Source organism: Phaenicophaeus curvirostris, chromosome 10 (genome assembly GCF_032191515.1).
Source record: "Phaenicophaeus curvirostris isolate KB17595 chromosome 10, BPBGC_Pcur_1.0, whole genome shotgun sequence".
Lineage (NCBI taxonomy): Eukaryota > Metazoa > Chordata > Aves > Cuculiformes > Cuculidae > Phaenicophaeus > Phaenicophaeus curvirostris.
The window spans coordinates 6249445-6265280 of record NC_091401.1 but is presented as its reverse complement, the minus strand read 5'-3'; the positions used below and the strand labels follow the sequence as shown (position 1 = coordinate 6265280).

The 15836-nt window shown below is 42.6% G+C and overlaps 1 protein-coding gene across 3 annotated transcripts in view; it reads right to left on the bottom strand.

Annotated features, from left to right (window-relative positions):
• The window catches only part of OSTN (osteocrin), a 52081-nt gene extending 37134 nt beyond the window's left edge, over nt 1-14947 (bottom strand). For 2 of the 3 annotated variants that reach the window (XM_069864600.1, XM_069864597.1), the window contains exon 1: nt 14760-14947. The gene's annotated coding sequence lies outside the window, so the exon portion shown is untranslated. Of the gene's footprint in view, nt 1-1616; nt 1751-14759 lie in introns of those variants that run through there. The other variant, XM_069864599.1, reaches the window with a different exon arrangement.
• Nucleotides 14948-15836: the final 889 nt, after the last annotated feature.

The window sequence follows — 15836 nt, the reverse complement described above, 5'->3', positions numbered from 1 at the left end:
GGCATCCTCTGTACCAGCTACACCTGCCTGTGGAAGGGATTGCTTGTTGGTGTCTTCAAGACTCTAGCAAGAAGGGTGCAAGTGTCATTTGTGATCTTCAAACAGTTAAATGCAATGAACAGCCACTAGCTGTGCACTTAAGTCTGCTGAATTTTAATCTTTGCAGCTGTGTAATGTGGCCTGTCATCTGTTTTAACACAGCGAGAAGAGCTGAGTCTAAATTCTAGGACTCTTGTTGCTGATGACAGTTCCATGCAGCTCTTGTTTTCCTCACACTGCAAGACCTGGCTGGCTTTGGCACATCCTGCCTAACTGCTGCTGAGTGATGAGGAAATATTTGCCTTGAGCCGGAGCACTAAACACCTCCTCTGTGGTTAGGAGAGTTGTAGCTTTCTCCGCGGTGAGGTGGTGATTAGATTGAACCGTTACCTCCATTTTCCACCTTTGCTACAGTAATTGCTTTCCCTTGTGCCCCTCACTGGACAAACGAGCTAAGGAAATATTCTAAGAACAGCAAGGACTTTTGAATACTGTGTAACATGAGCATTCTGGCTTTTGGAAAAGGGGTTGGCTCTGCATATGTGTGAGCACAAGTCTGCTATTTTACCCTGAGGCAAGAAATTAATTGCTATGACTGTGCCCCCTCCTTGCTGTCAAGTCTTAGCCCATGGCCACCACATAGGGTCAACAGAATCACACAGAATCACAGAATAACCAGGTTGGAAGAGACCCACCGGATCATCGAGTCCAACCGTTCAACATATGATTCTGGGCTTTTTAATATCCTATACTTTACAGTAATGGTCGTGTAATCATAGGAATATTACCTGCAGGGCAGAATAGATCCCTCTTCTTCCAATAAAGGGCAATGGGCAGCACAGATTTAACTTCACTGTGCAGAAATCTTGCTTGCATGGCAGATGTAGAAGAAGAGCAAGGTGCTCATCAGAAGCTAAGCTCTGTTCTCCTGTGGCAAGGGAATTAAGATGGTTCATTGCACCTGTTTGTCAGTCTGTGTTTGTCCATGGCCATGTGCACCCTGGGAAAGCTTTAATACCTGAAGTGATGTACCAGCAAGATAGGAAGCCCCATGTAATCAGGCTTGTCGGAACTCATGAAATCCAAGGAAGCTGGACTGTGAAATATTTTATTATCCCTGGTTTCTGAGCCTCAGAAAATTTCTGCACCTGGGTTAAGATGGCCTGCAGTTTTAAGCAAAACACTGGATTAGCTTGTCACTCACTGCGGTCCCAAACACAGGTCATAGACCTGCTTTTGTAGAGAGAACAGAAAGACCCTCTGCTGTCCCACAGCCTTGCTGTCTCACAGCCTGTTTAACCTTCCTTCATCGCAGACTAAGCTGAGCTGTGTTACATTCCTGCAGCCCCAGGCTTGGAGTGCATTGGACAGCCAGCGGGTGGGAACGCATTCAATTATGGAAGGCAAACGCACGTCTGGGTACCTATGCAAACAGACAGACAATAACACATACAGGATGTGAGTGTTACATTAGAGACATAGTCCATGTGGCAGAAAGCAAGTAGAAAGCCAGAGAAATGTCTGAAGCTGGCATACTGGCTGCCACCTCACTCAGAAGTGGCAAAGGTCTGACTGACACTTCATGGTTTACCAAAGCCTGAGTCTTGCCAGTTCCAGGACTGGTTCCAGGCTGAAAAGCTGGTGTGGTGACTTGCCTTTTCTAAAGGGACAGAATTTCCCTGATGATGGTGAAGGAGACAAGGCCCCGAAGGAAGGTAGGAAACTTTACATTCTCTTTCTTGAGGGACAGAAGCAGCCAGCCTGCATGACTCATCTGTACCCAGAAGACACAGCATGGCATTCAAGTTAGGAGTTCTGCTTACTGCAGCACCCACAAAAGAGAGGAACTGAGCTGCACTTATCTTTTTATGATACCACATGTGCCTTCCAAAGAATAACCCTCTTGCCATACCCATGTTATAGATGGAAAAGACTTGTGATTCAAGGCCCCTGCTCCAACTCCAAATGCCACACAACTTCAGATTTGCTCAGATCCTCAGCCAATGTGAATCAGCTGCTGAAGCCTTACACATCAACACTGAGTCTTCTGCCTTCACAGAAGAAAGCTGATACTTAATCCATAATAATGCCAGCAGGGAAAAAACACATACTTCTTTATGTTTTTAAATAATTCATGTAACTTTGTTCAAGTGAGTTACTACATATCTTAGATAGCACAAACCCATCAAGTATGGCGCTCCCTCATTGATGCACTCCACAGTGTTTAAATGATGTTGTACAAGAATTGCTATAATCTCAGGATAAGATGGGGTTGATACAAAAGTAAAGTCTGAGAGAATTAATCCAAGAATGAAGGAATGCCTAAAAGGAACTAAAGGGAAAAAGTAAATTGGAAGTTATAATCTGCCATGGTAGGCAAATATCCCTATAATTGAAAAAAGCTCACAGGATTTTTAGTAGCCTAATAATTTTGATACCTTCCTCAAAGATAATGGGAAAGAAAAGCAAGTTCCAAATTTTGAAAATAATGCCAAGTTTTCTGCAACAACTTAAAATACACTTTCCCTTCCTCTGTGAAAAGAAACTTAATTATTTTCACATTAATTAGCTTTAAGATTTGAAATTTTTAACCCAGTTCTTACTCTATTTAATTTTCATACACCACTCAAAAAAAGAACCAAATCAAACAAAACAGGCTATGTCTATGGAAGCCTCACTACAACACCTGCTTGTATGTCAATAAGAAACTGCTTGCAAATTACTTAAGGTAGAAAGAAACTTCTGAAGAATTAATAGTCCTAGAGCATCAGATCATTAGATCCCAAGTTAATCTCCGTGTACATTTACATTTTGCTAAGTCAGCATCCATTAACCTGGGTTAGGCTAAAGCAGAGGCACCCATTTTGAATATATACACATGAACAGAGAGAAACCAGCACTCCCCTTGCTAGGAAACCAAGGAAACGATAAGAAACCTACTTTGTGCAGCTGCAATACCCATCTCGCAAAAGAGTGGATTATTAATGCGATTTACATGACTTGCACATTGCCTTTTTATAACCAGGCAGCAAGAAAGAGCTCATTTTCCAGCAATCTGCAGTGGAAGACAGAAGCTTTAGTTTCTGGTTTTCAGCATTCCTTCCTTCTCTGCGAGAAGTCTGACCCAAAGACCTAACCAAGAGAGGATTTGTACTGGATTCTCCATGACTTTGCATGGTCCGTGGATGGAAAAACCTTCATCTCAATTAATATTTGCTCTGTAGTCTAAGCTTGTCTACGTTCTGAGGACAGCTCACTCCAGGCGGACACTGGAGTCCACATTGCTCATCACTGATAACGAGGGGGAAAAGGGAGAGAGGCAGGCAACAAATCCACACTGTGGAGAATTCTCACCCTTTTCTGAAGCAGTTGGGAAAATAAAGCAGCAGACAGCACATAATGTTTCCAGAGGGAGTTAATATAGTCAAGAAGGGGTATAAACTGTCCTAGGACTTGACCAACATCATCAGATAGCTGCCTGTTCATTTGGAGAAAGAGAGTTGCTGGCAGCTTAGAGAGGAGAAAGTGTAGATGGCAGAAATTGCAGAGATGTTACAAATCAGAGAAACAGGGGGCTTGCATTCCAAGGCTAGGCAGAGAGAGTGGTTAATAGATGTGGTGCCACAGTCCATAGTTTTATTAGCCTCTACTTCGATATAGTGTTGCTTTCCCAGGCTGAAGGGTCTCCGTCTGTCCCATCAGCCATATTAAAGGAACCATTCTGCTCATCTGGTCATCTTCAGTACTTTTCTTTAAAGCTTAGAGCGGCTGCAAGCAGGAGCCATGCACACTGAACTCTGGAGTCTCAGGAGTGCCTGCAGCAGGCCATTGAAGAACGACACAAGTGTTTTACTGCTTCAGCATTGCTGCTAGGCATGCAGGAAGAGTCTATGGGAAAGGTGGCATCCACAGGTACGCACTGTGAATGCAGTGGGGACACCATAAAGTCTTGCAGCACAGAGACAGGTGGAGTACGCTATGTCACCCAGTAGCTGATCTATGTGTAGAGAATCTTGCATGCATTTGGACATCTTCAGAATAGGAATATCCTGTTACTAAAAGAGCTGCAGCATGCTTCTAGAATGGAGATGGATACATAAAAACCTCCTTCAATCATCAAAGCATTCTGTTAAATGACAGTGGGGAAGCTCCAAACATAGATAACACCAGGATTCCTCTCTAGACATAGAGAGGTTCAGGTTTGTTTAAGATTGGTTTTGCCTGGATAACACTGAACTTTCAAGAAATCTGCCAGAGCTGTAAAGAGAAAATATAACTTACAGTACCAGAGGAGTATCATTCTCTGTGTTGCCTTCCAGAAGATGAAGGGCCATGATTTTATTAGAATATTGCTGTTGCAAAACCACGGAGTAATATGCTGACATTTTTAGCTTCATTTAAACTCAGTATGTATTTTTAAAGCTACATTTATATTCCATCATAAACTGACACTGGACAGAAGAAGTCACTATTGCCACCATGACTGTGCTTGAACTTAAAATGGAAACAGCTCTAGTCTGTGGAGTGCTGCAAAACCCCCCTCTTTCTAAGTCAGGGTTTACATAGGGGTTTGCAGTAGTGCCAATCTCTCTAATTTCTGACCACTCCCTCTTAATTAGAATACAAAGCCAGTAAGGCTTCTAGAAGCTTCAGCTTCTTTCCTTTCTCCAATTACAGGGTCTAGTGAATTCTCTAGTTACAGAGAGGCAACACACAACATTACAGACTGCAGAGTAGGGAGAAACCCAGCGCTTGTTTCAGATGCCTTGTCACAAAAAGAAGATCCTGCAGTATTTCATAAGGATAGTCAGGCTCTCTCTATTGGCCTTGTATGGCAGTTCTCCTGCCCTGGGCGTACTTCAGCTCTATTTGCTGTGTCTCATCTGCCCTGTCTACAGCTGCCAGCGCAGTGTGGTACCCAATGGGAGCTCACATAGACAGAATAGGAAGAAAGAACAGAAAAAAAGTTTGTTAGAAATGAGGCTGTACAGAACTGAGAAGACTGTCTTTCTGGTACTGAACAGCCACAGAGACATGTCTTTTTTCTGTGCTGCATATTTCAGGGTGCCGCTACATGCTTCCTTACAAATGGATTTCAAGGCACATATTCTTAGAGAAATTACTTATTCCCTGCATTAAAAGCCTGAGAACTAAGCCAGGAATTGAAGTCACTCTCCTAAGCTCTCTACAGATACATAACAAAAACTTGGTTGATGCCCAAAACGGTCTGCACTGTTGCACACACTCACTTTGGGGTATTACACAGTTCAGGCTGGTACAAATTGACTTCCCTTGTGTAGAGTCAAGCATGTACATGATGTCCTGGCTCAGTAACTGTCTTCTGGTTGTGCAACTATGCAATGACATCTTGACTGACAAGTAGGGTGCTGGGAGAATACAGCAACTCAAGTACAATAACAAATACATATTAGATGCTCAAGCATTGTATTGTGTATACAATAAAAAAAAAAACTTAACAAAACCTAATAATCTTGCAAGGTTTCCTATGTCTAAATCCTTAGCTATTTATTCTGGAATTATAAAGTAAATGTTCCTAGTTGAGGCACAAAAGCAATATAAAATGCAATATTATGGCTACTTTCATCATACATAGAAAAGAACAACAACACAAACTTAGAAGAAGGCTGAGACCAGATACGAGTACTACATCTGAAGAAGTCAGACATGTTCTCAAGATTGCTGTCATCCCTATTAATATTTTCTGACATTTGTATTTCAATCCCCCCAACAATTTCAGCCAAAGAACAAGATTGCACTGAAAAATGTGTACACAGACCTATCAAGAAAAGCTAGTCCCTGAATACGAATCTTATCCTCTTTACAGTGTACTTACTGTTGCTAATTACTTCCTCGCTTTACCTGCCAAATGAGACAAATAATCATACTGTCCATCATAAAGCCAAGAAGATTACAAGATAAATGCTTTTTAAAATGTATATAACACATAACACAAGCCTGGAAAAGGAAGAAACTTCACAAAGGACAAAGGAACCATACAGCAGATATGTGACCTAACAGAAGAACAGATTTGTCACACAAATAAATCTGGTGTGTTCAAAAAAAAACCAATCTAATTGTTCTTAAAAGAGCTATATCCCCTTCATGGCTCACTGGTACCCACTGAGGAATTTAGGAAAACATTCTAACAAGACATGCTTTGGCTGATAATATCATTGGGTTGCTGGGATTTGATTTGATGTTTTTGTTCTTTTTTTCTTTTTGGTTTCTTGCTGTTTTGATTTGTGAGAATGAACACTTGTCTCAAAAACAGGATCTTGGTTACTGAGGAATCTGTTTATTTCGGGCCCTTTTTCCTAACTTGGTATCATTTGGAACCACTCACGGCTCTTGTTATTTTAAGGGCCTAATTTTTGGCCCCAGTTTTTCAGATGTTGGCCAGAAGCCCCACTCAGTGTCTCTACATAGAACTAATATATTGGAAGATTTGTTTTTATCTCTGGTGAGAATGCAGAGCTTCTGAAGACATACAGACTGTTTTCCCATTGAGTTCTAGGTCTGGCCTCACGCTTGTGATACCAGTTAGTCTGAGCATCTGTGGAAGATGCGAAATAGATATTTGATCATGGATTCATTTCACTTCAGGCTCTTGTTAAGTGAAGAGCTACCTCTGGTTACCTGCAATAAATCTAGTGTCCATGCACAAGCTGAGACAAGCCAATTCCCTTGCCATGAGGGCCCAGCACCTATGCAATACAAAGAAGAGCCAACACCACACAAGTGAAAGACAACAGGCTGAACCCAATCCTCTCCTGACAGACTTAGCATTAAAGTCCACGTGAGTTCTCTGCATCATGATTTAGCTCCACACCACCACTGGTAAAAGTGTAACAAGAAACTTCCTAGGGATTAGTCTTGTGTAAAAGGACTGCTGTTTGATGAGAAGAACTAAACTTTCATATCATCTCACATACCAGTGGCAAATCTTGATCTCAAGAAAAATGTATCAGGCCTGGCTTCTCATCCAAAAACCAGATCTTTAAACAACCATATCTCCCCAAGGCACTGATATTGTGCTGGGACTTCTCTACTGTTTCAACCTTCACACTGTCTCTAACTACCCAGCAGCATGGGTCAGTCTCTGGGTTCTTTCCTCTCTCACCAGAACATCCCAACATTTCACAAGCTGAAAGATCTGGGACGAATAGTGCGTCTCCTGCCACTTTCCCCATGCACACGCAGCACTCACTGGGAAGGGTTAGGCTTGGTTTGTGTCTGCCACGCAAAAGCTGAGAGCTGCTGACAAGCATAATAGCCTCTTAACTTAAGGGCATACATACGCTAAAAATGGGATTATACTAAAGCAGGAAGAAAAGACACATTTGGAGTGCAACTGTATTTTAACTATTTTACTTGCTGCTATTTTACTTCGTTACTGCAACAATTGCGGCTCTAAGACATCATCTGTCAGGTGCTTCTATGCCACAACTACCTTTCCCCACCACCCCCAAGCCACCCCTAAACAAGAGGTATGTGCACCACTGATAATTAACAAGTGCTGAGAAGGAAAACGCTGAAGGCACCTCTCATAACCAGAGAAGGGGTGTTAGAGAGGATTATTTGCACAGAATTCAGCTTAGGTTTTCAAACCAGTATTTATAGGTTTGGAAAGAGCCAAGAACAAAAACTTTGAAATAGTTATTAGGGGTTTTATGGAAACTGGATGAACGGATGGCTTCAATGGGAAGCCAAATAAATATAAAAAAAAGATAATTTAAGCCTGGCAGGAGACCTTTGGATCTTGAAATAATAAAACTAAAAAAAAATAAGAAAATAAATCTTTTGGAAAGTGACACAAAGAATCTGAAGTCCAGAACAAACCCTTTTATCTCAACAGTAGAGATGCTGTGCTTGAATTAAGGGACAACAGTCGCTACTGTGCTGCCCTTTTATTAATTATTATTAACATAAACTATGCTGTCCTATGCATTGCACTCTAACCACAGCAATACAGTCAGATAAACCATCCAATAAGCACAAAGATGGCCTTTGAGAGAAAAGCTGAAATCATCATAAAATAACACCAAGTTATATCCACCAAGTGGCTTCTCCCACTTTGCTTTATCTAGTAAGTCATGCATATGCATTTAAGTCCTTAGATGGTCACAATGGTGCCTGTACTAACCACAGTAAAATCCCCACAGTGGTGACCCTATGTTACTTGGAGCAGTGACTACAGAGCTTCTGTAGCTGGACACTTCTCAAAACCAACCTACAATCTATGATCTGTGTGGGGAAAATGGAAAACTCCTTGATTCTCATCCCTTTTCTAGAAAATGAGGCATTGATTTGAAGGAGTGACCATGGCTTCTTTGTACCTGAACACCTACAGTTTAAATGATGCCATAGTCTTTTTGTAGACATGAGTGTCAGGAATGAGCAGAGAACACCAAACTCATGGACAGAGATGATAATCCTTGAGATACAAGCAAGTTTTATGCCAGCAAAAGTGCACCCCTAGTGGAGCTTCAAAAGCCTCTTACAGCAGTGGCCCAGGTGGCCAAGAAGGCCAATGGCATCTTGGCTTGGATCAGAAACAGTGTGACCAGCAGGTCCAGGGAGGTTATTCTCCCTCTGTTCTCGGCACTGGTGAGACCGCTCCTCGAATCCTGTGTTCAGTTCTGGGCCCCTCACCACAAGAAGGATGTTGAGGCTCTGGAGCGAGTCCAGAGAAGAGCAACGAAGCTGGTGAAGGGGCTGGAGAACAGGCCTTATGAGGAACAGCTGAGAGAGCTGGGGGTGTTTAGCCTGGAGAAGAGGAGGCTGAGGGGAGACCTCATTGCTCTCTACAACTACCTGAAAGGAGGTTGTGGAGAGGAGGGAGCTGGGCTCTTCTCCCAAGTGACAGGGGACAGGACGAGAGGGAATGGCCTCAAGCTCCACCAGGGGAGGTTTAGGCTGGACATTAGGAAAAAACTCTTCACAGAAAGGGTCATTGGGCACTGGCAGAGGCTGCCCAGGGAGGTGGTCGAGTCACCTTCCCTGGAGGTGTTTAAGACATGGGTGGATGAGGTGCTGAGGGACATGGTTTAGTGTTTGATAGGAATGGTTGGACTCGGTGATCCGGTGGGTCTCTTCCAACCTGGTGATTCTATGAAAAGTAACAGTAAATGTAAGGTGAGTTTAATTAATTTATGTAACTAAGTAAATAGATGGGACATTCTCAGTCTATTATGCACTGATAAATGGGGGAAACAGAGGCAAAAAGCAGTGAAGAAATCAGCCAAACAGTGGGAACAGCAGGGATCAACCCAGAACTTCTGACTCATGTGCTTGTGCTCATTTGGCTAATGCTTCTTTGATGTAAGCCAAATCCTGGTTCTGGTCTCATTGAAGCCAATGGTAAAACTTCCATATATGTGAACAAAGCAAAGATTTGAGATTTCAGTCTGTCATCTGCACTTTATAGGTTTGTGCATTTATAGATGGGGCAGATATTTCATTCTGCTCTGTGGTTCAGCCAGCTGGATAGTGCTATATATATTTAGGGCACAATGAGAAAAATAAATAGCAATTAAAAACAAAAAAAAAAAAATCCCCTTTCTTCCATATGGAAGATTTTAGTATTTTTAATAGTAAAACTACTCTTCTTCATTTATGGCACTTTCACAGAGAGATCAGTTGCTTGTGACTGTGAGCAGCAACAACAGCTGAATGTGTTCTACCAGGGATCTGCTATGCCAGCTGGGCAGCTCCCCATGGCCACTGGAGACAACAGCTCATACCCAGATGTACCACCCACAAGAGACGCTGCTGTGTTCAGTTATCTCGTGTCATCTTCCTGCTGACAGACACGTTGCTGGATCCTGTCAGCCCAGAGCAGCTAAGCAGGGCTCAGGTCAGGGTGCAGAGTGAGGTTTTCAGCAGTAAGATGACTGCCAAAGGAGGCAGATTAAGGACTTGGTCTCCTTACCCTCACATGATGCTGAACTGAGCATCAGAAGGGAAACAATGTCTTTATGTGAAACACTAAGCTCTACTTCTGACCTTCTGGTAGGATCCTGAATGCCTACCAGTCTGTACGCTAGAGTTCCCAGTGTGCATCTTCACTGCCTGTTCCACAACCTGTTCCAAGGTCAATCCAGATGTCACATGCCATCACAATGTAACATTTAAGGTGAGGGTCTGCGAGGTAAACCTCACTGGAGCAGGAAGCACAGCCTCTGCAGGAAGAGTGTCAGCTGCTCACTCTCCTCCCTGCTTTTTGACATTTGAGGATTGCTCCCAGAGAATGAAGCTGCAGCTTTCGCCATCTCCCCTTCAGGGAGCAGAGAAACGGGGAACTCAGACTCAAGCTGTATTCCCCAAGACCTAACCTTACTTAGGGTTTTGTCATGCTTGTAAGGCTCTCTTAAAATATTAGCAGGTGACAACCAATGCCATTATCCTTGAAAAGAAAGCAGCACAAAAGTTTTAAAGCTCATACAAGCAGAAGATGAAAGTATTGAAGATCTAGTTCCATCCATACATTGCCTGCAGTGGAGGAAAGAAAGAGAAACCACATATTTCATAAAACTTGCTTATCTAGTCTTCTCATTTCATCAGTGCAGAAGTGCTGATGTCTCAGTCAGGGGTTAGATTCAAAAGGTCTTCCCAGTGAATGCTCAACTATTGTATTCAAGCATATGCATCAGGGAACATCATCAACACTTGTCCATGGAACACGGAGAATGAAGAGTTTATTGTGATGAAACCCTGATAAGGATGAAAAGCAATGTCCATTGTAATAATCCTGCTTTGTGATCATCGTTTCTGAAACTTTCTATACCTTGTCCCTCAGAGATGGTTTGTGACTCATTTGTTTTGTAAAATCTCCTTTGTAAATTCTCCTCAGTCAGTTTTGGGAGGATGAGGAAGTCTTCATCCAGCGATAAGAAAGCAATCGTTGCAAATTTGGGAGAAAACTATCATAAATTATACATATTAAGAAAACTTAACTGTCTTAGCTGATACTTCTTAATTAGCTAGTCAGATACACTCAATCAACATTAGCCAGTATCTACCTTAGTTGAATTAATTCAAAATAATTAGCTATATTTGCTCTACTCTCAAGTACCTTCCTAAAGAATCTGAGAGATGACTGCTGAACTAGACATATATTTCCTGAAGAAGGTGTGCAAAGGTGGGCTGGCAAGCTGCTGCCAAGGTTTTGAATGCTTTGTTTGAAATGCTAGAAATGTCTCAAAGGAATCCTCTCCCTGACATGGGAGGGAGGAGAAGTGCATTTTTGTCCTGTATCATTTTAATTTCTGCATACTTATTTGCACCATGCTAAACTCTAATCAGCTAAAATTATAATGATCAGCCTTCAATTCAATGACTTTGGAGACATTCTTCTTGAAATAAATACAACAATCACAACAGCACCACATTTTACTGTGTTGGGCAGTCCTGCATCTCCCAACGTGAGGGAAAATTCAGTGTAACTGCCTGTCCCAACCAATCTGGAAAGAAGCAGGAGGCAGAGGCAAGACTACTTGGTCTATAATAGATCCCAATAGAACTGAGAGAGAACAGATCCCTACTGCAGCTGAGACTCAGTCACCCATAGACAAGATCAATGCTCCCTCCTGTTCTCATAGGTGAGGCTCTGGTAAGCACATTACCCAGGTTTGGTCCAGAAATTAAGATACATATACATACAACCCTCCTCATTACCTCTCTGCTTCTACATCTAGGACATCTGAGGCAACTGCAAACTGCTTCACTTGAGTTAAACTGACTGCATCATGACATAAAGCTGAGTGTAGTCCATATTTTATTCAACCCTTCAAAGGAACCCCCAGCTTTGTTCTAGAGCACCGCAGGTCAGCAAAATAGAGCTGGCACAAAGCAAGGGGAAGGACTTATCACCTCAACTGCTCTCCCACAAAAAGCACCATTTCATCCCACAAGTTCCCAGATTCTCAGACTGAGGAGATGCAGGTGATAATACTCTTATCTCTGCCCCAAGGTAGATGGCTTCAGTCATTAAATAGTTTGATCTCAAACAAAACATAATGCATATATGCAAACACGCTCACACAACACTATCCTCAAAATACTCCCAAACCCAGATGACATCAAGATTTTCTTTAATTACTGTATTTTTAAACCCTTGATTTTCTTGTGGTGGGGGCCTCAGAACCATTGGAGACCTTGGGGGGTGGAGGGGTGCCAAAGACAATTGTGGCCTGGGAATATTTGCCAGCTGGACTATGGAATTTATTTTTGGTTCTCAATTGTTTTTTTCTGTTCTCCTTGCAGATCCTGCTTTCTGGCTCACTAGGATCTGCAGATGCCCAGCCTTACGAAGTGCAGACCTGGACTGTGCTGAGGTTTCTGTCCCTGAAACTTAGAGTGCTAATGCAACAGTGAGCAGCAATTTGATATAACAGGAAGCCTGTCTTTTCATGAACTGCACTCACTAGCTGCAATTCTTAGTGAACTTTGAAGGCCTAGTTTTGCTCCTGTTTACACCCATTCAGCTTTAACAGCTACTGTTGATTTATAGAAGGAATATGGTTTGGAATCTGGAATTCATTTCCTATTCTAAAGAAAAAAAAGAAAAACATACTTTGAATCCAGCTATCTTGCAGGCTGAAATTCTGTTCTGCATTTTTTCCTTTCAATGCCGCAGCCTTCTCTGTTCTTTCTGCCTAATTCCAATTTTCAGATGAACTGCTGAGATGCTGAAATTCAAACTACACAAATACACATCATAAAAAAAAAAAATCACAGAGATTGTGTTGCTTCAATATTGTCCTACCTATTTTTCATACATCAAAGCAAAACCTCTGGTTGCCTGACACAGTGAATAATATCTTGCAAGTGCAAATGGAATCCTGCCCCAAAGCAGGTAAGTGCTGCAGAAGCTTGTCCCCAACGCTTCTTCCCATCATGAAGATGTGCAAGAGAGTTTTGAACTCAACCCCCAGCTGAAGTGCCAGCACAAAGCACCAGGAACTATCCTTTGAAAACAGCAGAGAATACAGGTTGTCATATGAAAGGTGCTGATTTGCTCCACCTGGCAAAGAGGCAGCACTCTCTACCAGCTGCACACAGAAAGGGGATTTGGGAGAGTATTTTGGATCACGCAAATGCCTCCATTATGCAGAAAGGTAGAGAACAAAGCCCTTCTATGTAATAATTGTTAGACACCTTCAGCAACAGAGGCCTGAGAGGAACAGCTAAAGCAGGAGGAGGAGATTACAGATACTAACAGGTAGTAATCACACACAGGTCTGGGAGAAATTGAGGCTGAAGGAGATGAGCTCCTAAACAGAATATCATCAAGAAGGGACTGAAATGATGCAATGGACAGACTGAGAAGTCCCACATCCTGCAGCTCTTGCAAAAGACCCTCTGTGGCCATTTTGTGAACAATTAACTTCCATGTCCTTTTTTAACTCTTTCATCTTTTTTTCATGAGTCAGCTCCTGCAGTACTGGAAGCAAAGTAGATCCACAGTTCAGATAAAAGAGCTGTTGTCCTATACACTGGCTTGATCTCTAGTAACCAGAGCGGGCCAGACAGCTAAAAACCAGATGAATTTTCACAGTCCTGTTAGAGGGCAGGAAGGTGAAGACTTACTGTAAGGCGAAGTCTAGATGAACATCGTATAGCATAGCATATGCATCTTTCCCCCACCTCAAGCTGCCCTCAGTGACTTTTCAGAGCTTGGTTTATTAATAGGACACAGTATGCAAAACACTTGGAACTTGCAGCCTTCTTTGTCTTATTTATCATCCAAATAATTGTGTTCCTTTGTAAGTCTTACTGACAGTGCCCCAATTTCACAATGCTTCAGTTAGTCCTTTCAGAAAGAAGGAAAATCCTCTATCATCTTGTCATGCCACTAACATCAAATGAGGAATAACTTGCATGAACAAAACCAGAAGCATGCTATGTATGTGCTTGTCCAAATTATTTGGCAAACAAGTAGTACACTAGGAGAGAACAGACAGATGAGGGAAAAACAGATAAGTTATTTCCTCATGAGCATTATTCTTAATAAATAACTTGACTCACTTTGCTATGAAAGATTTGATGGGAACATGGTATTTAAACCATTTAAAACTTTTAAATTTTAGTTGCTCTTCATAGTGTTTGATTGGAATGGTTGGACTCGATGAGCCGGTGGGTCTCTTCCAACCTGGTAATTCTATGATTCTATGCAGAAGTTTGTAGCTCATCCATCTGGCCACATAACTATGGGTGACACCAGTACAGGATTAAATACCCTCACAAGAATCAGGGGGTTTGCACTGTGCAACTAATGGCAAAGCGAGGCTTAAGCACAAGAGCAGGATTTGAACACGCAGGCTCCACTAGGCAGCCAGCACACCCCATGTACTGCCACTGCTTAGAAAGCAGACTTCCCTACCATCTTCTGGGTCTTTTTCTCTTCCTCCCCTTGAGAACTGTTATCAGAGGAAGGGAGTTCAGAGTTTCTTTCTACCAACAGGGTCAGTTTCACTCTGCTACATTAATGGGAATTGCAGGTGTACATCAGCACAAATGTTAATATCTTCAAATAGCAGAGAAAAGGATACATGCACTCGGGGAGGAAGAATATACATCCATTTGTGCAATCTTAGCTTTCAAGGGGAAATGTGCAGTGGGAAAAGAAGGAATTATAGGGAAATTAAATTAAAATGCAAGAAAAAAAAACAGTATTAATAACAGAAGGAAACGTTTACCTGTAGTGTTGGCCAAAACGCTTTCAAGGTGCCCCGGGAGAATACACAGGTGTACAGGAAGCCTAACAGGCTATCCAAATACAATGCTGACTCAGAGAGTTGTGGGCAAATTGTCCTGTTTCTACAGCCTAATAGAACTTAGCAGCTCAGTCCAGCTCTGACCTCAGTGGCTCTCTTGTCCCTTGTTTCTCTGGGTTGGCAGGACCTCGTCACAGAACCTGGCGGGACAGCCCTTTAGGCATTCCTGCAGTATCTCTTGGCTCTCCTGCCAAATCATCTGGGACACGTTCAAAGGCACCACAAGTGAAGAGGGTAAGCAGTACTCTGAACAAGATGATGTGAGTGTGTTCTAGTAAGATTTTCCTAGTTACTGTGTGATGAAGAACATGGAAGGTTGTTTTCATTTACAGCACAAGCTCTCTGCTCAGGCCTACAGAACTGACCTCTCTGAGCCCAAACAGACCTCCACAGCCTCACAGAGGGTAGTCAGTCTGAACAGACACTCATCTCCAGAGCAGATTGGCTAAGAACTGTACATCTTCTGGTTTTGTTCTCCTATTCTCATGCTTCTCACTTCCTTTAGGCAGACTTCCCACTTTGGTCAAGACAAGGATATTTATCACAACATGATAGAATCATAGAATCACTAGGTTAGAAAGGACCCACTGGATCATCGAGTCCAACCATTCCCATCAAACACTAAACCATGCTCCTCAGCACCTCATCCACCCTTCCCTTAAACCCCTCCAGGGAAGGTGACTCAACCACCTCCCTGGGCAGCCTCTGCCAGGGCCCAATGACCCTTTCAGTGACAAATTTTTTCCTTATGTCAAGCCTGATCCTCCCCTGACAAAGCCTGAGGCTATTTCCTCTTGTCCTGTCCCCTGTCACCTGGGAGAAGAGGCCAGCTCCCTCCTCTCCACAACCTCCTTTCAGATAGTTGTAGAGAGTAATAGAGAACATAGGATGGAGAGACCCAAGCTGGCCAATGCTTTTTGGCACCACCAGAATTATTAATCATCAATGATTTATGCCACAGGGATCTTAAATATGCTTCCACTCCTCCTGCCTCTGTAG